The sequence below is a fragment of the Cnephaeus nilssonii genome, assembly GCF_951640355.1.
Source record: "Cnephaeus nilssonii genome assembly, chromosome: 11".
Taxonomy (NCBI): domain Eukaryota; kingdom Metazoa; phylum Chordata; class Mammalia; order Chiroptera; family Vespertilionidae; genus Cnephaeus; species Cnephaeus nilssonii.
Window position 1 is genome coordinate 56,570,999 of NC_137082.1, and position 6,575 is coordinate 56,577,573.

A 6,575-nucleotide genomic window follows, 5' to 3' on the forward strand; every position below is an offset into this window, starting at 1 on the left:
TTAAAGTCTCTCAAAGGTTCATAACCCCCAAACAAGGAGCATCTGGCTGCAATATGCCCCATACCTCTTGCTAAGCAGCCTTAAGCCAGGAACTGTGGCCGGTGACCTCATTTTGCAGCTCAGCCTCTCCCAGGCACCGCCACTCCCAGAACAAGTGGCAATCATCTGCAGGTCACGTTGAAGCTCATACTCAGTGACCCTGGACAGGGTACGGGCAACAGCTGACCTTGGTCTGCACCTACCAAGAGGCCCAGAACCAACACACCCTGTGGTCAACTTCAGATGACACCAAAGCACCATCCAACCACCTCCACAAAGGACACACTTAAAGGGGAGACTCAGCAAGCACCAGAGCCCCACTAAAGTGAATCTTGCCCTGTAGGGTTAGCCCCTGCACAAACAAATAGCTCCTCCACTGTAATCATGGCCGGTCCTATCAGCCTGTGAATCAGCCTGAGCGTCAATCCCTGTCATTGATGTGCCAACAGCAATCAAGCCTCAACTACAACATGAGGGCACACACAACCCACACAAGGGATACACTTGGAGCACCCAGCTTAGGTGACCAGGGAGACTGCACCATTGGGCCCCAAAGGACACCTATTACTTAAGGCCACTCTATCAAAACCAAGAGATGTAGCAGCTCTACCCAGTACATATAAATAAGTACAGGGAGGCAGCCAAAATGAGGACAATAGAGTGGTGAAGGCCTGAGGCAGGGGGCAGGAATGAGCTAGAAGAGGGTCAATGGGGGAAAAAAGGGGATATATGTAATACTTTCAACACTAAAGATTAAAAAATAAAGACACATACATTCATATGTTTATTGTAGCATTACAATAGCCAAGATATGGAAGCAACCTAAGTGTCCATAAAGAGATGAATGGACAAAGAAGTGTTGCATATATACAATGCAATATGACTCAGCCATAAAAAGAATGAAATCTTGTCATCTGCAACAACATGGATGGACCTAGAGGCTATTACGCTGAGTGAAAGAAGTCAGGTAGAGAAATACAAATGTTGTATGTGGAATCTAGAAATCAAAATATATGAACAAATAAAACAGAAACAAACATAAGTACAAAGAACATTTTGATGGTTGCCAGGTGGGATGGGGGTTGGGAGTATGGGTGAAAAAGAAGAAGGAATTAAGAAGTACAAATTGGTAGCTACAAAATGGTCATGGGAATATAAAGTACAGCATAGGGAATATAGTCAATAAAACTGGAATAACTATGTATAATGTCATATGGGTATAGATTTATACAGGTGATCACATTGAAAGTTATATAAGTGTCTAGTCACTATGTTGTATACCTAAACTAATATAATAATGTATTTCAACTGTAACTGAAAAATTATTTAAAAGATTCTTAAATCTTCTTGGTGCTAAATAAAACTTTAGAACAGCATTTTCCAAACAGTGTTTATAATTTGTGATTTTTATTGTTTATTATGATACATTTTTTTGTGATAAATTTGAAGGTATTCAATACATAATATGTTCCGTAATCAAATAAATTGTGAAATGCTAGGTTACACAGCTCTTTTTCCATGCTTCTCCAAAAGAGGGAAACAGTTTGTAGCATTTCTACTTAAATCTAGAAATGCAGTTTGAAATAAGTTGTTAGAGGCCAGTTTGTAGCATTTCTACTTAAATCTAGAAATGCAGTTTGAAATAAGTTGTTACACAGCTCTTTTTCCATGCTTCTCCAAAAGAGGGAAACAGTTTGTAGCATTTCTACTTAAATCTAGAAATGCAGTTTGAAATAAGTTGTTAGAGGCCAGTTTGTAGCATTTCTACTTAAATCTAGAAATGCAGTTTGAAATAAGTTGTTACACAGCTCTTTTTCCATGCTTCTCCAAAAGAGGGAAACAGTTTGTAGCATTTCTACTTAAATCTAGAAATGCAGTTTGAAATAAGTTGTTAGAGGCCAGAAACAAATTTAAATAAGCTTATATTTAAAATGATTTCTCAGGTACATGAGAAAACATTAAACTAGACCACCAAATTACACCATACATAAGAATAAACTCAAAATGGATAAAAGATTTAAATGTTAACTTGTGAAACCATAAAAATCTTAGAAGAAACCATAGGCAGCAAAATCTCAGACATCTCTCATAGCAATATATTTACCAATATATCTCCTAAGGCAAAGGAAACTAAGGAGAAAATAAACAAATGAGACTACATCAAAATAAATAACTTCTGCACAGCAAAAGAAACCATCAACAAAATGACAAAAGAGCCCACTACATGGGAAAACATATTTGCTAATGATACATCCGATAAGAGGTTAATTGCCAAAATATATAGGGAACTCACACAACTTAAAAGGAAGACAAACAATCCAGTTAAAAAATGGGCAAAGGACCTAAATAGACATTTCTCCAAAATGGACATACAGAAGGCCAAGAGACATATGAAAAAATGCTCAAAGTCACTAGTCTTCTGAGACATGCAAATAAAAAAGACAATGAGATATCACCTCACACCTGTCAGAATGGCTATCATCAACAAATCAACAAATGACGAGTGTTGGCAAGGATGTGGAGAAAAGAGAACCCTAGTACATTGCTGGTGGAAATACAGACTGGTGCAGCCACTGTGGAAAATGGTATGGAGTTTCCTCAGAAAATTAAAAATGGAATTCCCATTTGACCCAGTGATCCCACTTCTAGGAATATATTCTAAGCAATCAGAAACACCAATCAGAAAGAATATATGCACCCCTATGTTCATAGCAGCACAATTTACAATATCTAAGATTTGGAAACAGCCCAAGTGCTCATCAGCAGATGAGTGGATAAAAAAGCAGTGGTACATTTACACAATAGAATACTATGCAGCTGTAAAAAAAGAAAGAACTCTTACCATTTGCAACAGCATGGATGGACCTGGAGAGTATTATGCTAAGCAAAATAAGCCAGTCAGAGAAAGACAAGTATCACACGATCTCACTCATATGTGGAATCTAATGAACAAAATAAACTGATGAACAAAATAGATCCAGAGACATAGAACCATGAACAGACTGTCAGACCTCAGAGGGAAGGCGGGGGAGGGTGGGTGGGTGGGAAGAGACCACCCAAAGAACTTATATGTATACTAGAGGCCCGATGCATGAAGATTTGTGCAAGAATTGGCCTTCCTTACCCTGGCTGCTGGCACCACCTTCGCTCTGGCCTGGAGCTGCCTTTCCACCTTCCCACACTGCCAAGAGGCCCAGAGCGGCTGGGGTGGTGCGGAACACCTGCGTTGGTGATGACACAGGCGTCCCGCCCCGCCCCCGGCCACTCGGTGCCTGTGTATGCAAATTGACCTGCCATCTTTGTTAGGTTAATTTGCATACTCACTCCTGATTGGCTGGTGGGCGTTGTGAAGGTATGGTCAATTTGTATCTTACTCTTTTATTAGTGTAGATATTCATAATCCATGGACACAGACAATAGGGTGGTGAAGGCCTGGGGTAGGGGGCAGAGGTGGGCTAGAGGAGGTCAATGGGGGAAAAAAGGAGACATAAGTAATACTTTCAACAATAAAGATTTTTTTAAAAAAAGACTGCTCAGTTTTTGGTTGCTTGACTGTCGGCGGTGACTAGTAATACTGAGATAAATTATTTTGCTACTTTTGCATACCGTTGACCCTTGAACATCAGGGTTTGAAATCTGCAGGTTACTTATAAGCAGCTTTTTCTTTTTTCAACATAGTTCTTATCTTCTGGTTTTGTTTGTGCAGATTCAACCAACTGCGGATCAAAAAACAGCATGTGCTATCAATGGTTGGGAATCTGTGGTTGGGAATAAGAAAATACTGTTTTGTATCCACAGTTGGTGGAATCCATGGATGTGAGGGAATGACTGTGGTTAAGTTTTGGGGGAGTCAAAAGTTATATGTGATGTGTGGCTGCACAGGGGTCAGTGCCCCTAACCTCCACATTATTCAAAGATCAACTGTTGCTAAGGGAATGTAAAAATAACACATTTATATCCTTTTTGTGGGATGTTAAGAGGCTACCTATTACATTACATATGTAAGTATGCTGAATATATAACACATGGTTCTGTTCTTGTCCACATGAATATTTCATATATATATATATATATATATGAACAGAGTAGAATTCTTCTATTTGAGTTGTTTTCTGGGCCTTTTCCTGCCTACATCCGAATCCATCCTTGCTTTTCTATGTTTATAAATGGTAAAGAAATGGAAAATAGGTGATTTTAGAGGAAGAAACAATGTATACTATTAATGGGTGCCTCATAAACCATGCAGGTTATGTATGTCTTAGCTTCAAGGTGTTAAAAGAATCACCAATAAACTGAGTGGCCAGATTATTATGATCTCTGAACGCATAATAATCTGGCCACTCAGTGTATATCCTATATAATAAAAGGCTAATTGCAAATTGTCCCCTCGACCAGGAGTTTGACCAGCAGGCAGGCCAGCCAACTGCCCATGTCCCCTCCCCCTGGCCAGGCTGGCCGGACCCCACCCAGGCACGAATTCATGCACTGGGCCTCTAATATACATATATATATATATATATATATACACACACACACACACACACACTGAGTGGCCAGATTATTATGCGTTCAGAGATCATAATAATCTGGCCACTCAGTGTATATGCATAACCCATGGACACAGACAACTCTGTGGTGAAGGCCACAGGGAAGGTGGGGTGGGAACTTGGTGGAGGTGGGAAAATGAGGACATCTGTAATAGTGTCACCAATCAAAATAAAGTTAAAAAAGAAAAAAAATCACCTTTTGTTGGAATTAAAAGAAAATTTTGTAAAATGCTACGATAAAGAAGGTTGTTTCAAAAGCCAATAACAGCTATGTCAAGGAATGTCAAGGTTCTAAAACATTCTCTCAATAGGTGTTGTCTGTATTTGGTTAGGAAAGTTCTGGCTGGGCTTTCTTTAGCTTGGGTCCTAAGAGGCTTGTTGGTTGGAGAAACAGCTATGACACTTAAGCGTGACCCCTGGAGGCTAGAGTATGGAGTGTCACCATGTACCTTTGTTATGGTTTTGACTTTTTAGTTAAAGAAAGTGCTCTTTGGCTGTCTCTTTGCCAGAGGCACCGGGTACAACGGCTCTGTGGTCCAGGCCGCAGTTAGCTGCTGCTGCTCGGGGTCCTGTCATTTTGTCTTTGCATTATGTCTTGTCAGGGCACCAGGGACACCACCAAAATGGTTCCATTTGACGATTGCATTGCTTGACTCTCCTGGGCTGTGCAGTGGTTGTTTTAAAGAGAATGAGAATTCTCTCCCTTTTGAATGAACACTGCTTCTCCATTGAGAAAGTGATCAACATTTAAAATCTCTCTTGGGGAAGGACCTAGGAAGAAAACATTTTTCTCTGCAGTTTTCCGACTTATCCACCAGGAAGTTACAATGATGTAAATTGTGGGAGACACTCAGACATATCACTCCAAGTCCCTATTTTGGAGAGACATTTTCTACCTGTCAGTGTTGTGTTACTCCTGTTTTTTTTTTATTTTTTTATTTCAATGTATCAGATAAGGCATGGTTTGCATAAGAATACTGCCACTCATCCCATGTAGAGTCCTTAGTGAAAATGAGTCATGTTATTTTTGGAACTATTTTAGATTATTTATCCAAAGGAGATAAGTATTAAATTAGTTTTCTCCAAACATAATATATATCTATTAAAGCCAAGGATCATATATCCCAGAAAGAATACAAAGGAAAAAGCAATCAAGGTTTTAAAGTTCTTTATATGTATTAACTTGCACAATCTTCACAAACATGGGTTTTACTATTACTATTTCCATTTTACAGACAAGGAAACTGAGGCACAGAGAGATTGAGTAATGTGCTTAAGGTCACACAGCTAATAAATGCTTGCAATGGCTTTTAAATGTAGATAGTTTGGCTCAAGGGCCTGGACCCTGAATTATAGGTTACTGTTTGTAGTGCTTTTCTTAAATGAGTTTAAATCATATTATATGTTTCTATAAACACTTCTTTTTGTTGGTATTGAGGGAACAAATTGTCTCTAACTCTTTTGCTTCTTTACTTAGTGCCAATCACTCTCACTCTCACCACCACAACCACCACCACACTTCTATTGAGCCAGACCTTTAACTGCAGGATAGAGTGCTCAAAACAGGGAGACAAAAGGGTCCAGGACACATAGCCTTTGCCTTCAAGTAGCTTAAACTCCAGTTAAGAAATATGGCTCTTGGAAGATAAATATAATTCCAGATAGTCTGTGCTATGTGCCAAATGAATAATACAGACAATAAATATTTTGGAGTAGGTAAAGCATTTTAAAAAGTAGACAAATGGCCCTAACCGGTTTGGCTCAGTGGATAGAGCACTGGCCTGTGGACTGAAGGGTCCCCAGGTTTGATTCCCGTCAAGGGCATGTACCTTGGTTGCGGGCACATCCCCAGTAGGGGGTGTGCAAGAGGCAGCTGATCAATGTTCCTCTCTCATCAATGTTTCTAACTCTCCATCCCTCTCCCTTCCTCTGTAAAAAATCAATAATATATATTTTATATATATATATTTTATTGATTTTTCACAGAGA